Source organism: Chiloscyllium plagiosum, unplaced genomic scaffold (genome assembly GCF_037043375.1).
Source record: "Chiloscyllium plagiosum isolate Xiang-an unplaced genomic scaffold, Cpla_swu_hap1 HiC_scaffold_46, whole genome shotgun sequence".
Taxonomy (NCBI): Eukaryota; Metazoa; Chordata; class Chondrichthyes; order Orectolobiformes; family Hemiscylliidae; genus Chiloscyllium; species Chiloscyllium plagiosum.
This window is the reverse complement of record NW_028270184.1, coordinates 26,997,525-27,016,519: the sequence shown is the minus strand read 5'-3', so window position 1 is coordinate 27,016,519 and position 18,995 is coordinate 26,997,525.

Sequence of the window (18,995 nt, the reverse complement as noted above, 5' to 3'; positions counted from 1 at the left end):
TTCGGCTTATTGAATCGTAGCTGATAAACATCAACCATCAAATTATTCTGGCCGAATGTCCAGCATTTGGCACATTGTCTTGCATGCATTTGCATTATAAGTACACATTTACTTTGTGTTCAGTGTTCCTCGGTCGCCTGTCTTGTCCAGAATTAGAGACAGAGAGTTCTGGATTCCGATCAGCGTCTGCTTTTTTTAAAAAAAAAGTGTTCTGCGATTGCCTTGTAACCTTCTACTCATTTTATAAATTTTGACGCTTTCGTCAGTGATTTCTATGCCAAAGGAAATCTTTAATCGTATCAAATCTGTCTATGTCCCTCATAATTTTAAACATCTTAATCACAATTGTCCTATATGCCTGCTTCACCACTTTCCTACCTGCCCGTGGACACCTTGGATGGGTGGGCATACTTTCCACATGTCTTCTATTCATCATGCAATCCCTTTCCTTGTTTGTCTGCCCAGGTGCATCATGTCACGCTTCCTAGGCTTGAGTTTTATTTGCCATGGAACAGACATTCTGACCCGCTGTCTACGTCCTCTTGTGATCCCAAGTTACCCTCCTCATTGTTTACCGACACCACAACCGTTTCATCATCCTTAGCCTTACGTTTCTTCATTTGGGTAGAACTTGATTACATATAACACACACGGTCGGAGCAAGGACATTGATCCTAACCGAACTACCATTGAGACAGATGTATGAAGGAGTCGGCAATTGATGGCAATTAGATATCTCAGATACATTCCCGTTCACCTGATGAACTTAGACTTTTTAACTGTAGAGAATCCACGTTGAAGATTCACAGACACCTTCCTTCTGTTTGAATCTGTCTATGCTTTCAACTCTGTTGGGTCTGTCTTAAGAATGTAAAATTGCTGGCATTTTAATTCAGTACCAAAAACATCTGACTGAGCGTGTGTTTCAGTGATATTCGTCCAAGTTACAAAATCTGAGGGACAGTGTATTTAATTAAATTATTCCCTCCTCATTTCTGGGTCGAACGTTTGGTCCTCGCAGTCAAGAGAAGAAAAACAAAACTCTGCAAATTCAGGAATTCAAAGTAGACAGGCAGGAATCTGGAAGAACACAGCAAGCCAGGCAGCCACAGAGGTGGAGACATCGATGTTTCGGGTGTGACCATTCATCAGGACTGAGTGTGGGTTTGAAAGAGCTACAAATGAAGGAATAGGCAGGGTCAGAGTGGTGATTTGGGGAGAGGGCAAGAAAGTTGGAGGGCGCGACCTGGTTGGTCAATGGGATGAATTAATACAATAGTCGGCAGGGACAATTGTCAGGAAGTGCGAGGGACAGGGCAGAGCGTGGAGGATGGCGAGCGAAGTTATTTGAAATTGAAGAACTCAAAGTGGAGTCCTCCGGTCCATAGAGTGCTTAAGCTGAAGATAAAGTGTTTTTTCTCCAACAGTCGCTTTGGTTTGTTTGGCAATGGAGGAGGCCAAAGTCATGTCAGAAACGGAGTGGTTTGGGGAATTGAAATGGGGGTTAACCATGAGGTCTGATACTCCCTGTGAACTCTGCTGGGATGCTTGGTGAGCCATTCACTAATTTTGCTTCTGTCTCTCCAGTGTTGATATCACGCTGGGAGCTCCAGATGCATTAATCTATATTGGGAGAGAGACAGATGAACGTTTGTATGTTTTGGGTCCTGGATGAACCTGCTGTTGGTTGTATACTTTCATCTTAAGCATTTTTTTCTGGTTGCAGAGGAAGGTACAGTGGCGGGGGTGCCGTTAACTGAGGCACGACAGAGGGAACAGGCCTAGCGGAAATATGACAGGGGTCGGGACATGTTCTTGTTGGTGAGGTTCATTTGTGGTTCGTGGAAGTGTTCGAGGATGATGCGATGCATGCAAAGACTGGTGGAGTGATAGGACGACAAGTGGGACTCTCTCCTTATTACGTAGGGAGTGCGTGCATTCAGAAAGGTCGATTGGGAATAGAATCGGTGCGGTGAAGGGCTGGACGGATGATGGAGTCAGCAATAGCACGATGTTCAAAATAGCTTTACTGCTGTGATGATTTCGACTGGAATGGCACCTCGTCCAAGCGGAAACAACGGAGGCGGTGCAATTAGGCGAATGGGATGCAGTTCTTGCAGGATATGGGTTGGAATGAGGGAATGTTCAGGTAGTCTGCAGTAGATGTCCGTTTGAATTCTCTCGCCAGTAATGTGAATGGTGAAGTCAGGAAATTGGCAGGAGGTTTCCGAGAATTTGAGGGTGCTGAGGGAGATGTGGGTGAAATCGATTAAATGCTCCAGTTCAGACTGTGTGCAGGACGCTGCACCTTCAAGTCATCGATTTAACGTTGGAAACGTTGAGGTGCCGTGCCTATCCAAGTGCTGAAGCGGGACTGTTCGATGTGGCCAACAAAGAGGCAGGCGTAGCTTGGGCCCATCCGGGTACACATGCCTGTGTAACCATCACAGTCAAGATCAGGTACAATGCTTCCATCGCTACCCACGTCATTGAATTTTTGACAGGCAACACGACTGAAAGTCGGAATGAGTCGCACTCGTGCAAATTAGAAGGTGCAGAGAGATAGAGCTCGGAGAAACAAGCAAATAAGTAGCCCCTCCGGGCCATTGTGTAACAAATGAGATGCTGTTATTTTTATTCAAATCTGAAGTTGCTCCTTTTGAGGGACAGGCGTTGTTTGGAAGTGGGAAGAGATAGCAGAGCACAGACTTGAAAAGAACGTATTCAAATAGTCAGAAGACATGTCACAATCGTCACAGGCTCCGTATTTCTTCTTTGTTTTGAAGTGTAGAAATTAGCCGAAAAGGTTTAAAGTAAAAAGGCAAAAAAGAAGAAATTCGACCTTCCTTGATCTCGAAGCTCAGGATTTAACCATGTGATTGTTGTGTACGTTTTGGGTTTTGCCTTTTTATTTATCATGGCAGAATATTGAGAATTCGAGAACAATTTTCAATTGACATGGAATTCTGAACTGAGGGAGTTTACAAAACGTAATACGCAGAAGTGTAAGTAAAAGAAGAGAAAGCAAAAGAGCTCGAAGATTACTTGTTCAGAACTTGTGAAGTTGTGGAACTCCTGAACAAAATGCACAAACCAACACACTGACTGGTATGCACTGAATAATACTGGGAATACAATCTCTTGTGAAGCGGTCATTTTATTTATCAAAACTCACTGTGTCACCAACGAATAATTAATGGAATTTTAAATTTCAGTTCGGGTGTTGAGTGCATAGAGGACCGAGGCTAAATTGAAAGCGCATTTCCTAACTTGTGGTTACCCTTGTACTGATACACACTCCGAAACTATAAATCTCCACAATTCTAACAGAGACGGCGATACTATCCAGAACAGGAAACTCCTGCGGATATTAAAGATCTATCAGACAGTGAAATTAATGTCCGCACTGAAATTAATCTATTCCATGAAACTAATGCAGCTTTTTAATCTACTAGAGAATTTGGAACTTCTCTGCTTGATATTGTTTCTGATTCTGAAACCTATGCAGATGTTCAAAGTAATTCCACTCCTGAGTTCAATAGGTTTTGCGCAACTTGCAGAGTCAGTAACATAGGTATTGAAACTAGCACAGGCCCAAAAAGAGAAAATAATACAAAACATAAATGTAAGGAAAATCTTGGAAACTTGCATTTCATGAACGTGATGCAGACCCTAAAAATGAAACACTGAAAGCAATAAACACTCTGAAAGTAAAGAAAGGTAAGAGGGTTAATCTTCGTTGATTGGGGAGCTCAGGATTTAAAGACACACTTGCTCAGTCAATATTGGAATTTAGTTTATGTTTGCTCACAGAATATTGATAGAATGAGAACAATTGTGAATTCATATGGTATTAATGAATAAAGGATTGCAGAAAACACATTCAGCAACAAATTCAAATAAAAGAGCAGAGAGTGAAAGAGCTGCTATAGTGTCTGATTTTTTCAGAACATGCAGGTTTGTGGTAATCGTGAACAGAACGCAAAGCCTAAAATACTGACTGCACTGCAGTGAGTAACATTGAAAATATAAAGTCGCGAAAAATTGTGAGTATATTTAAATGAAAACTTGCTGTGTAACAAACGGAGAGGATATGAAGGATTCCGTTATACTTTCGTGTGGAGTAGTTCGAGGAGTGGAGCTTAATTTGCAGCACGTTACCTGAGGGAATATTCATACCCAGTATGAAACTAATACAGATGAATCGAAATCAGCCAGTCAAATTGATATATACTATGAGATAGATATATGCATTGAACGTAATGCAGGTCCTTACCCGATTAGGTAACCTGAAAGTCATACCGTTCCTGAAATTAAGGAACAGCCTGAATCGAATCCAAAACCTGAAACTGATACAGATATAAATATATTACTGATCCTGACGCATTTGAATTAGCTGAACTTGATACATTACTGAATCGAATAACAACTGAAACTTACAACGTAAGTGGCACAGGTCTTGAAACTAATACACAACATAAAACAGAAACTAATACAAAACTTGAAAGTGATGTAAACCCTACAATAAACACTCTAAAAGCAAATCAGGCCTTGTATAGAGAACAGATCGTGAAACTGACATGGTCCCTGATTCACATTTAGACGTTGTACCTGATACAGACTCTGAAACTAATGCACATATTAAATCCTATACGCTTCCAAATGCAGACTCTGATACTCATACAGTCCTGAAAGGAATGCGTCCCTGAATCTAATGCAGGTACAGAAAATAATGTGGATCCTGTAAAAACCCTACTGATCCTGAAACTGATCCAGACTCAGAATTAATACGGGCTTTAAAATTGATACAAAGCCAAAAGGTAATGCAAACTTTTCAATTAAAGTACAACTTGCACAAATGTTGACTGTGAAAATGACAACGACCCTAAACCAGAGACAGGTGCTGAAACTTACAGAATCTGTATCGAGGAGAAAGTGAGGACTGCAGATGCTGGAGATCAGAGCTGAAAATGTGTTGCTGGAAAAGCGCAGCAGGTTGGATGCTGCCTGACCTGCTGTGCTTTTCCAGCAACACATTTTCAGAATCTGTATCGACCATTTTTCGAGGACAGAGCCAGAAATTTATACCATCCTTAAATTAATATATGATCGGGTAATAACATGTTTCCTGATAATTATAAAGACCTTAAACGGGAAACGCCCTCTTACACTATTTTGCAACTTGACACGAATAGTACTATTATGCTTATTCAGACGCTATCACCATTTGAGAACTAGACGACGTTACATTGATGAAGACTGTCCCCGAATCTAACAGTGAACATGGAACGAATGTGATGTTGGCCTTTACCACATCATGGGCCCGGGCTGCAGTGTTTATTGACTATCACCAGCATACAGCCTGGTCGGCCTTGTCAGGCCCCTGGTCTCTCAAACGCAGCAAGTATTCAGGTCTGCTGCTGGAGCTATAAATCCGTTGTAAGTGCCAGAATAGGAGCCACTAAATCGAGGATGCGTTGACATTGCCGTGTACGGCATGGTCATATACTCTGCCAATACTAATATTCCTGCACCATTTGTGGAAGGGTGTGGGGAGTGTGGGTGTTGCGAAATGCAGGGACCATTTCAAACAAATGTAACCAAACAGCCACAGCCATTAAACCAGTTCTAAACGCCACGAAAGATGTTTCCTTGTTCTCTTTCTGTCTGCTATTTCATGGAAAATATTAAACTTGCATTGATTTTGCTACAATTTATAGTATTGATGAATGAAAATTATGCAGCAAACCATCACTTTGTTCAGAGTTTCATCAAGATGTTGTGTGAGCATCTGGTCAACTGGCGCAACGCATAGAGGAGCTTAGATGAGCCGAGAAAGGTAGCAGCCGAACTGGAATACACAAGAGCGAGACCGACTTCAAAGCGACAGGTAAGCGGGGATGAACTAGAGGAATTTGTCAAGAAGCTCAGAAATGTGTCACTTATGTTCGTTTGATTTGGTTATGGGTGAACCGTTTGCCCTATCCTGTTTGAGGTCTTAGCAATTGTACCTGTTCTCATGGATTACCAGGTAATGATGCAAGGGAAGGAGCTGTTTGACTATTCAGAGCATAACATTCAAGTCAGTTGGGGTTCTTGTAATTATGCGATGTTCGGAAAACAATTACCGTGAAAAAAACGACATTTGTACACATAAGATGGAAGATGTAAGGGCGTGCATACGCAGACTTTATGCTGTCAGAGAGTTAGTGATAACTCCGTTGATGATAACAGTCATAAAGAAAGTTCGATCACACGCAGTCTGTGGAAGTCCACGCCAGACATAGAGGAGCATCTTATTGTTTCTGCAGTTGCTCCAGTGTGGGAACACACTCAACATCATTAATGTCCAAGGATGGCTAATTCTTAATTTATCTTCTATCCTTTCCCTCTTCTATCGGCGCTTTCTAATAGTAATTCTCTGTTCCCAGTTCCAGAATATCGCACAGTGGCATGTGGTCTCCACTGCTGGATGTCAGTTTTATGACGACATCCTTTGACATTCATTCAGACTTCATCCTGTTTTAGCTATTTTAATCACTCAGAAACACCACCCGTGGTGCTTTTGTGACTTTATTCAAAAGGCTATTCTATTTGCAGGACCTGGAAGATATCATCTTACAGAGAGGAAAAAAACAGGCGTAATATACGGAATGGGCACAACTCTATCGAATGATCTCCCTTGTTGTTCACCGTTCGCACAATGATTTTGATTATTTCAGAAAGGACACAATAGTGGCCTTTCTGAATGAAACAAATCAATTAAAAATGTTGTTCGCAGATTCATATGCATCCTGTGCACAGGTGCCAATAGAATCGTTCTCGAAGAGGAGGAGGCCAGCAAACATACTTTGACTCTCTTCTGCTCAGAATGTGTCGTTCGCCAGGTATCAATTTTCTGCAATCACTTCATAACCATTCACCTCCTTCCTGTTCCGATACGAATCCAATTCCACCTCGAATACCTGGATTGACTTCGCCCACATCAGACGACTGGGCCAACATTCCTGATATAAGCCAATAGCTGGGGAGAACAATTCATCTGTATTTTGGAATGTCATTATTTGTCAATCGATGCAAATATTTGTTTTCTGGTTTTAAATATTTGTGTCAATCTGGTGACTATTCACCAACAATAATCCGCATTTGCAGCACAACCATTTGTCACTCTGATTATGCAAACGAGGAGCACTGTGCTCTACTCTGGTATTCGCGTTAATCTATTAATTAACACGAATAGGACAGTGTCCTATTTCAAAGTGATTCAGCCAAACGTGAATGAGATATTCGATGTGAGAGAGTTAATTATGAGGCAATGTATTATTCTCGACAGACTTCTCTATCAAGTGAATACTCTGAATGTTGGTATCACAACCACATGGACGGATATTGACGTGAATCTCTCTTATGTGTTTAATTGGATAAAGCTCGATAAAGATTTGAGATAGAAGATGAGAGATTAATATCGATGAGTGGACATTTGTAGTTCATGTTTGAAAGCTCCTGTGAGTATAAACAGTTGAAAAAAGTCAGTGGAAGGAATGACCACTTTCTATGCACTAAATGCTCCGTAAAAACCTGAAAATATTTGAAACTGGGACAAGGACGAACAAGAGATACCCGGGATGAAGGGCATTATTTCACACTGCGTGGACATACACAAAAGGGGCACAGATTTTGGTTCTCTCGGCAATTCTATTAATCAAGTAGCATATGTGATCAGGTCAGGAGCTGACTGTGTGATTTTTATCTTAGTTTTGGTGGATGGATGATTCCAAAGAATGTTATCCCAATTGATCACTGCTACAAATGGAGTACAGGCTTGTTAAATGGCTTAAGGACATATTAAACTATCATATGGAGTTCTCCATCCAGCACTTTCCATCATTTCCTTGCCTTGTTTTGCAAGCCATCAACCCTGTGTGACTGAAGAGTAGGTAAGCAGGAACTTCTGGTTTAATTGGAATCAGCTTAACTGTTATAGCAACCAATACAAAATTGTGGGATATAGGTAAACAGTGTTACTTCTGCAAGTATAATTGAGTACTAACTTTAGTGTATAATTGTGGGAATAAGGTAAATAATTACTAATTTTTGTTTTTAATTGTTGATAATTGGGTAATAACTTTAGTGCATAATTATTCCAGCAAATAATTTCTTTCATCATGATAGTTTAAATAACTTACAGTCTAAGCAAAATAGCTGAGATAGCTGACACGCATAAACAAGGCAAGAAAAAAAACACATTTTTAAAATGTATATTCAGGAATGGAATGTACCTATGAACAATGGAAGATGTTACAAGCAAACAGATAAAGTGAAAAGAACATCAAGATCCAAGTTTTGCAAAATCCCCCTTATGTCAGCACTTACAGAGGGGAGGGTCGCCAAATTGGAGAAGGGGAGAAGTCATAATGGCGGAGCGCAGCTGGTTAATGGCAGAACACAATAAGGGAGATTGATAGGTATGAAGATCTATGAGGTAAACGGGGAGTACCAAAAATTAAAACTGAAACAATTGTAAAGCAATTTGTGTGAATGTGTGTGCCCACTGGTCACCCCTTCATGCAAGAAGGTTTCAATAAAATTCGCTGCTTCAGATTTTGACTCGGACTGGAAGATATTATACTGTGAGCTCTGCTTCTCACAATTTGGGGGCTTCGTCCGGGATGTCCTTCATCACGGCAGGGTAAAGCACCATTGACGGCTGGGAAGATGCGTCCCATTCCTTTTAGAATGGACCCGTGTTCCTCGGCAGTGGGCTCCCCCTTCTGGTTGACTGATCGAGATCCGATGATTGTCTTCGTGAACCAGGCGAAAGGTTGTAAGTAGGCATAGTGAGCCAGGCAACTCTGTAAGAAAATTGACTTTTAAGTACTGCCTTGATGGCTGGGATTGAATTCTAGTAGTTAGTAAGGGACTAACGAAGGAACTCAATATGGGCTGTGCCGTGGGTAAGGAAAAAGCCTCCAAGAAAAATAAAATGGAAACGGAGGCGGGGTCCCTGACAACAAACCACCAGAAAGTCCGTTGGGCAGGATATTGTGGAATTGGAAAAAAATAGCACTTTTACAAGGGGAAAAGATAGGAAAAAGATGATTAAATATTGCTGCTTTTTGTACACTGAGCAATCCATTCTTCGTCCTGGCCAAAGTACGGGTCAGATGAAGACTCGGTGTGTCAATGGAAAACAACCTTACAGTCTGGTGGAATAAGATTATGCTTCATGTCTTGAAGGGCTAGTAGCTGAAGGGCTACTGAGTGTACACTTCGCAATTAACTTCTGGACAGACATTCAGAAAAATATTCAAAAGCTAAAGGAGTTGTTGCGGGAAACTCAAAGTGTCTGTGAGATATGGTGTCTGTGTGTGTTTGTGTGTGTGTGAGAGAAAGAGCTGTACAGCTAAAATAAAGTTTAACCCTTTGTGATTCGGTTTGAATGTACATTTGTTTGTTGGTGATTGAATGTTTGTGCTTTGTTCCCTGGAGCTTTAGATCCAGGACTATTTTGTATCTAATTTCTATTATGGAAATTTTAACACGATTTCTTTTAACGTTAAGGATTTTGCAGATTATGAAATAAAATTTTAGCTCCTGTTCTTTTAAAGGTCATGACTGCCTTAATATCAGTTTCTAACTAATCTATTTTATCCTCACATAAAAGCGATTTATGGACGACAGTTTAAGTCTCAGTTCAACATTAGATTGTAATAAATTAAAAAAAATTCTATGGTTAATATCGGTGATCTTGGATTCGGCCATTATTTATGCATTAGAATTTTTAAAAACTTGAATAGAGAAATCCTTTTTAAGGCAGCTCTGGTTATTTCACGACTTATAGCATTGTAATTGAGCAATGACCGGTCAGGTCTATTTAAGAAAACTAATTTTGGATTTAAATCAAGGGACTAAATCCGGGCAATTATAGTGGATTTCAAAGTTGGGAACTGTGTGCATTTTACATTTTAAATATTAAACACTGAATAAATAAGTTTATAATATATAAATATGTGTTTACAAGTAAAATTCCAAAATATACAGTTGGGAACATGCGTTTACGTTAGACAAGCATAAATTGAAAAATTGTATGTGAGATTACAAGGGGAAAGAGGCTCGTCGTATTTGAGGTTACAGGGAGCAAGAAATATTGCAATATTTCTTTTATAAAACTCAAAGGCTAAATAAAACATTGGGTGATAGGGAATGGCCATTAGATGGTCCTAAAGCTGTTCAATTGGTTAAATTGGCTCAGTAATTGATCTAGCAACGTAACATGAGAAGCAGAAATAGAAGGCAAAAATAAATATAGCCATGCTTGATGAGGTAATGAAGGAAAGGACAAAACTAAAAGGAGAAGGAAACCGGAATGGTGGTGGGCAACATGTTGAAAATAAAGGGAGGAGAACAGATCGTGGAGGAGATGTTAAGGGGTCTGGTAGACAGGAACATGGATCAAAGTGGAAATCCCCACAGGCGGGATATTATTACTGTGGAAGAACTGATAACTTTAAGAGAGAGTGCCCAGATCTGAAAAAGGAAGAAAAGGCAGTGCCGTTTATTAACCTTGGTGTAGAAAAGGGGTATCAGAGGTTCCTGCCCCCCGGGGACCCACCAGGAACCCTTGATACGTTTAAAGGTGGGATCTTACAAAATGGGCGTAATTTTCCTAATCGATACGGGGGCAGCAAAGTAATCCTTAAATTTTTAGCCCAAGGGAGCGGGAACAAAATAGTTAATTGGATTATGGTGACAGTTTTGAGATGAGCAGCACGAAGAATGTGTTTTGCGCTCATGGCAAGATACTGCCACCAAATTGGGAATTGAATTAAATGCAAATGGTGCTATGAAATCTGTTGAGGTACTTAGAAATGAATGTGCTCGAGCAAAACGACTACAGAAACAGAATGAGAAGTCGCAAGTGACTGATAAACAAACAGAACTGCGCAATTATAGTTTTTAAAATGTTTCGCTCACTTGTTGCGTTTCCACCATGAATTATTTAATATATATAATTGCTAATTAATATATATAATAAATCAATTAAATTAGGCTGAATCAATATTAATTGGCAGGATTCTTTCAAACATTCTCAGTGACCTGTCATATTGATTCATGGTTAACTTAAAACATTAACTGCTTTAATTCACTGTTAATTAAAGAATGGAAAGCTACATTCCAGGCCGGAATGTGTGCAGGCCGTGGCAGCAACAACCTTACTGGTAGTGGTGAGTCGGAAACTTACTTTTGGGGGAGCCTTAGGATTCAGCACCCCACATCAGGTACAGATCATATGAAATCAGAAAGCAGGAAGATGGCTCACAGTCTCTAGGATCTTGAAATATGATGCAATTTTAATAGAACAGGATGACCTTGTGCTAGTCACAGACAGTTGCTTGAACCCAGCTGCATTTCTGTTTTGGGGAGAGGGGGTGACCTTTGACAATCCAGAACACGACTGCCTTAGTATTATTGAATATCAGACTAAAGTGTGAATGGACTTAAGAGACTTACCGTTGCATGCAGGAGCTTGGTTGTTTATCGACGGGTGCTCCTGGGTGATTAAGGGGAAAAGGCACAATGGATATGCTAGAGTAGATGGGATAGAGGGTAGCGTTATTGAGGCTGAAATGCTACCTGACGGCTGGTCAGCCCAAAATTGTGAACGCTCTGGCCTAGAAAGAGCTCTCAGAACCTTAGGAAACAAAAATAGGAACGATATATATACAAACTCCAATTATGCGTCTGGAGTGGGACATATCTACGGAAAAAAATGGCAAGATAGAGGACTGATAAATAGCAGAGGAAAATAATTAGCACATGAGGAATTGATAAAACAAATGCTGGAACCTCTGTTACTCCCGACAGAAATAGCGGCAGTTCATACAAACAGACACCAAAAAGGGAATGAACCGGAAGTAAGGGGAAATAGACTGGCCGGTGAGGTAGTTAAAGAAGCGGTACTGAATTTACAGGGATCAGTGATATACTCCCTCATTCCTGCAATTCCAGGTCTTCAGGGTACCCTGTTGTTTACTGCAAAGGATGAAAAGTAACTAAAAGATTTAGGAGCTGCAAAGACAGCAGATGGACGCTGGATGTTACCCGACGGGAGGGAAATGTTGAATAAAATGATGATGCAAGAGATTATGGCTGCGCTACAACATAGGAGTCACTGGAGAGTGCAAGCAATGTGTGATTTAGTCTTAAGGAAATATGGATGCAAAGGGATATATGACCTTTGGGTACAGGAGTTGGGATGTCATGTTGAGGTTGTACATGATGTTGGTGAAGCCTCTTCTGAACTAATGTATGCAGATCTGGTTCCCCTATTATAGGAAGGATATTAAACTGCAGAGGATTCAGAAAGTAGCTGTTTCTGGCTTGTATATTATTAGAATGACATTAGATGGGTCACATGACATTCAGAGAGGGAGCAACCAAGGCTGGTATTTGGGAGAGGGTTCAACTTACTCTAGTGAAATTACTGGCTCAGCTTTTAGCTATTAAAACACTTTCAGAGAACTCCTCTGCTGCACAGCTCACCAAGAGGTGAGAAGTGTGAAACTTTAAATGTCGACAGACAACAGTTTCTACCATCCATTAACCAGGATGTTGCAGGAAATGGAGGATTTGCAATATAAAAATAGATTGGAAAGGCTGGGACTTCTTTCACGAGATCATAGGAGGTTGAGGGGTGACTTTATAGAGCTTTTTAAAATCATGAGGGGCATAGATAAGGTGGATGACTAGGGTCTTTTCCCTAGAATGGGGGAATTCAATACTAAGAATCATATATTTAAGGTGAGAGGAGAAAGATTTGAAAAGGATATGAGGGGTAACGTTTTTTAGACAACATGTGGAATGAACTGCTAGAGAAAGGAGTGGATGTAGATATAGTTATAACATTTAAAATACATTTGGATGAGTTCATGAATATGAAAGATTTGGTGGGATATGAGCCATGTGCAGACAGGTAGGACTAGTTTATTTTGGGATCACAGTCAGTGTGAACTGGTTGGACCGAAGGGTCTATATCCATGCTGTATGACTCGGACCCCTGGGCCAGACAGAAAAGTGAGGTTGAGCATGATCAGCCATGATCTGATTGAATCTCCAGTGGAGACAGAAGTCTGGACAACTGAATCGACAGAAGAGCCACTTAAACTTAATTTGTAAAGACTTTAAATAACTGATTATACAGTAGCGGTGCGAGCGCGGGATAGTTTCTGAACTATTGTATGCTAATTCTCTCGGTGCTTCAATACCACTGTAAAATGGGAAGAATCTTTACGTACACTATATTAGCTTTTCTCGTCGTTGGATTCTGTCAGACCATGGTGTGGTCGTCTTACTTGGTGATAACGTTTCCACAAAGTACAAATGCACAAGTCGTAGAAACAGATGCCTGCAGCCCGGTGGATTGTGGAGATGCAGAAAAAATCAAAGGGAACACAGTAACTCAGAGATACATCTCAGGTTCTATGAAAAAGGTCCCGAAAGGTGGGGGTTGGGGTGCATGGGATAAAACGAACGGGATGAAAGTGTCCCGGAGAGAGAAGCGTAAGGGATATCTTTGGGATTAAGAATGTAAAGAATGGCGGAGGCAGGAAGATCTCAGAGGTGATCTCTTAAATAATCCATTCGTTACAGTACACCGAGGACTCTTCCGGCCAGCTCTTGACTGTCCCGCTTAAAAGTATAACCCAATATATTTAACAATAAAGAAAACCTCATGGAATGAAACAGTTTTATGGGAGAAACCCATTCGGTCCAATTAGACCAAATATTTGGGATAGAGATGAAAGCAGACGGGAAGAATTTCCTGGGATGTTGTTTTAAAATACAGGTGAAAGACAGAACCCGAGTAGGAGAAAGGAAGAGTAAAGTCCCTCACTCTGACCTAAAGGTGATAAAAATTGTAGAGGTATAGGAATTAAAGCAGACCATTGAAGTAGAAACATGATATGGGGTTACAAATGTCTGGGTTCAATGGGTAAAGTACACTGTGTAAAGTTTGAATAAAATCAATTGTTTTGCATGTGCCTCTGAGAGACCAATGGCCCAAGTGTTCCCCTTTCTGCTCGGGTGGAAGCGAGACAGGAGGGGCATGACATGCATGATCGCCCTTATCAGGATGAAACTACATGAACTAATAAAGATTGCATGCCACTTTTATTAAAGTTCCTTCCTCTAAAGAAGCAAGTCTTGAAGACGCCTCACCCCATGCTTTCCGCCGTGGTCGGAAATCACACATCGTGTGTAAACAGGCGAGGAACCGACCGATCCAGATATTTGGCGGAGTTAAATCATGTACCAAGAATGAGTACGTGACGGAAGAGGCAGGGAACTACTCAGCATTAAGGATTCACTGAGCGGATCTGTGGTGGGACTGCGGAGGGATAATATTGAGACCTGATGAAGGGCTTTTGCCCGAAACGTCGATTTTACTGCTGCTTGGATGCTGCCTGAACTGATGTGCTCTTCCAGTACCACTAATCCAGAATCTGGTTTCCAGCATCTGCAGTCATTGTTTTTACCTAATATTGAGACCCAACCTACTTCCAGATTGGAGGGGCATGTGTGCAATTGTACAATTGGCAATTCCATTCACCCTGGCATTTGAAAAGGAAGAGATAGCAAAGGGAGGGGGACGAAGTAAGAGCTCACTACTGGGTACTTTGTTTGATGATTAGGTATATCCAAACCCTATAGGAGTCCCAACAAGGTGACCTGATGAGTTCAAGGCTCATAACCAGATCACAGCAGGCTTTGAATCAGTTCTCTTTTGGTAGGTAACGGTTAACAAAAATGTGGATTGGATAAATTATATTTTCTATAATCAGCAAAGGTTTATCAATCACACGAGAGATGCAATTAAATGAATAGCTGAACAACTTGATGAAACCAGACGAATGGCATGGGAGAATAGAATGGCCCTTGATATCTTCCTAGCAGAAAAAGTGTAATGTTAGGAGGAAGCTGTTGTACTTATATTCCAAATAGCGCAGCCCCAGATGGATCGATTACTCGAGCCCTGCAATGTCTGACAACACTAGCCGAAGAACTAGCTGAAAATTCAGGAGTGAGCACATCATTCACTGGGTGGCTGGAATCGTTGTTTGGAAAATGGAAGGGTGTGGTGGTTTCAGTCCTTACCTCTTTGCCTCTTTGATCGTAGTGGTGGGAGTACGAATCGCACTAGGGTGCTGTATCTTACCCTGCGCACGGGGGTTAATGCTAAGGTTGATTGAAACAATTTTAGCCACACGAATGCCTTTAAAGAACAATCGGGTGGAAGGGCTCTACCTGTTGAACAATGAGGGAATAAGTGACCCCGGGAAGATTTCCAGAATAAATGAAATTTCGGGAAAATTTGTGGGTCAGTTTGGAAGCAACATATTAAAACAACGATGCAGAAGATAACAAAAGATAACAAAAAAGCAAGGGGGAAATTGTGGGATATAGGTAAAACAATGTTACCTCTGCAAGTATAGTTGAGTACTAACTTTAGTGTATAATTGTGGGATATAGGTAAATATTTACTAACTTTCGTGTATAACTGGATAATTGGGGACTAACTTTAGTGCATAATTATTCTAGCAAATAATTTATTTCATCGTAGTAGTTTAAATAATTTACAATCTCAGCAAATTAGCTGAGATAACTGAAACGCATAAACGAGGCAAGAAAAGACACATTGTTCAAATGCATATTCACGAATGAAATGTACCTATGAACAATGGAAGATGTGATAAGCAAACAGACAAAGTGAAAAGAACATCAAGGTCCAAGTTTAGCAAACTCTCCCTTATGTCAGCACTTACAGAGGGGAGGGTCGCTAACTTGGAGAAGGGGAAGGAATAAGTGCGAAGCGCAGCTATGTAGTGGCAGAACACAATAAGGGAGATTGATAGTTATGAAGACCTATGAGGTAAAGGGAGAGTACCAAAAATTAAAACTGAATAAATTGTAAAGCAATCCCTGAATGTGTGTGCCCACTGGTCACCCCTTCTTGCAAGAAGGTTTCAATAAAATTCGCTGCTTCAGATTTTGACTCGGACTGAAGTTTATTATACTATGAGCTCTGTCTCTCACATTATCATGAAGAACTGTTCCACTTCCATTGTGTGTGAGTTGAAGCCGACACCGTTCTGTAATGTTCGATATTTTGCAAGTACATCGTATCAAATTAATCACCCACACTATGATTCTGAGATATCACGTGTTGCCATTGCAATATTACATACACCCTTCATCCTGCATATGAGCACACGAAAATGAGATTAGTCACGATATGAACCTATTCCTACTTTCCGGAGGAAATAATTTGTTCTCCATGTCACTCACACTCCATCTCCGAGGCACACTACAGATTACAGCAGAGAAAAAGGGTAAGGTTGTAACTTGCTCGCTGAAAGGGTGGCTTTGTCCACAGACGTTTCGTCACAATGTTAGGTAACATCATCAGTGACCCTCAGGTGAAACGCTCGTGATAACCTGCGCTATTTATTTCTGTCTCTTGGTCTGCCAATGTGAGTGATACAAATTCCGGTTCGTTTTCTTTTATTCAGAGGTTGGTAAATGGGATCCAAATCGATGTGTTTATTGATGGAGTTGCTGTTTGAATGCCATGCCAATTCGGCACTCCCGTTCATGTCTCTGTTTAGCCTGTCCCCGAATGGGATGTGATGTCAAATCGTAGTGATGTCCTACTTCATCTCTGTTTCAGGAAAGTAGTGATAGCTGATCATGCGTTTTGATTGCTACTTAGTGTTCATGTATCCTGGTGGCTAGTTTCCCGCCTGTCCGATAGCGTGCTGGTAGCGACAAATCTACTAACAAAATGAAACTGCTACTGATGAACCTAAAGCACCCTTGAGCAACAACGAGCAAAACGAATGCCATTTCCAAAAACACACTGTAGGGACTGCATGAAACGTTATATTGGAGAAACAGTCAGACATCTAAACTCAAGGATACATTAACACAACTAGCCACGAGAAGACATGACTAGCTATCACTAGTATCCTTATACGCAGACGAAGAAAGACACTCCTTCAACTGGGACATCACATCCATCCTCGGACAGGCTAAACAGTAACACGCATGGGAATTCTCTGAGCTCTGGCATTCAAACCGGAACTCCATCATTTAATACATCTGAATGGATCCCATTTACCACCTTCTGAGAAAAAGAACCAGAAAAGATATCACCCACCTTAACAGACGAAGATAAATAAATAGAAGACAGGATAGAACACCAGCACTTCAACAGAGCTCAGTGATGATGTTCCCTCAAATGGTGACTAAACTTCTGAGAACAAACCTACCAGCTCAGCGAGCAAACTTAACTGAGTGGGTACTGGTGGGAAGTCACGTCTGAGAGAAATGCGATGTAGTGTCCCAATGGAGTGGAACTTAATGACTGAGGTGATCGGGATGCAGTGAAAAAGGTGAATTGAATGTAATGACTCAAGAGAGAGAACACAGAGTTTTAGATTCCAGTCATAATGCAGAGGCCATTCGACTAACGGTATACTACCACTTTCATAAATCTCACTTTCTCCAAATAAACCGATAGTCTTGGATATTATGATACTTCAAGTGTTGCTTCACTATATTTTACTGTTTGAAATGTTTCCCACCTGACCTGTCCTCCCAGCTAATGCAGCACAAACACCAATACCGCTTCTGCAAATATGCTTTTACTCGAAAAGCCTCATGAGACTCCTATCTTTCCCTTCAAAATTGCGTTTTTTGTTATATTAGTTTCGATCAATGGAAACAGGTTTTGTTTTATTCTTTCAGCATGTCCATGCTCTTTCTAATTTCTACTCCGCTGCCAGGCATACAAGCAATATCTTCCTCTCCAGAGAAGACGACTCGGACAATTCCCACCCTCCTTAAATTCTCCATTTCAGGCAAATTCGTGGTACATATTCTGTGCACTCCCTCCACTGTTGTCAAATCTTTCTGCTGTGCATTGACCAGGCTGTTCTGAGAACTCCAGGAATGTCCCAAGCAAAGTTATTTGCAGACGAAACTTGATTTCCCTGCGTTTATGAGCGAAAAGGACACATGGGAAATGGAACCATCCGAAGTGCTTCATCAATTGCCTTCTGAACCTGCCTTGACACATTCACGAATCTGTGTCTACACACAGCAAGACATGTCAGCTCCTCTCTGATTTCGAATTTCCAGCCATTCATTCTTCCTTCTTCGAAATTGTATCATTACACACATATCTGTGTAACATTTCGTCTGGTACACAACCGTCCCCCTGAGAAATCATTTGTATCCACTTGTCACCAAATAGCTTGCCCGTCACTGTAGTTACTTGGCCAATCGTTGGACCTCCGCAATCTTAACATAAATCTGATCAATAACTGGGAAGTCCATTCAACAACATTCTCTGCTTGCATCCTACTTATCCAGAATAAAGGAGGAGACAGTGAGGTCTGCTGATGCTGGAGATTACAGTTAAGAGTCCATTCCTGGAAAAGCACAACCGGTCAGGCAGCATCCAAGTATCAAAAAAAAGACTTTTCAGGCTGATATTCCTGATGAAGGGCTCCGGCCCATAAGGTCAATGTTCCTGATCCTCGAATGTTGCCAGACCTGCTGTGCTTCTCCAGCAACACACTCCGAACCCTGATCTCTACCATCTGCAGACCCCATCGTCTCCGAGTCGATTTCAACCTTACTGCCAAGCCTCTTCCAAGGATGCCTACCTTGAAGAAGTTCTCCTTCTCTCTCTATAAAGAAGACCCGATGAAGGGGTCTGGACTGAAACATCGATTTTCCTTCTCCACGGATGCTGCCTGATCTGCTGTTCTTCTTGGAAATAAAGTCATCTACGAAGTAATGTCTTCACATTTTATAAATGTGCTTCAGTTGAAGCAACAATTGCGCTCTTTGAACTCAGCAGGACCAAATCCTACCTGAATGTTCCTTTTCATATAATCGTAAAATACGTGAATATTCTCCTTAATGCT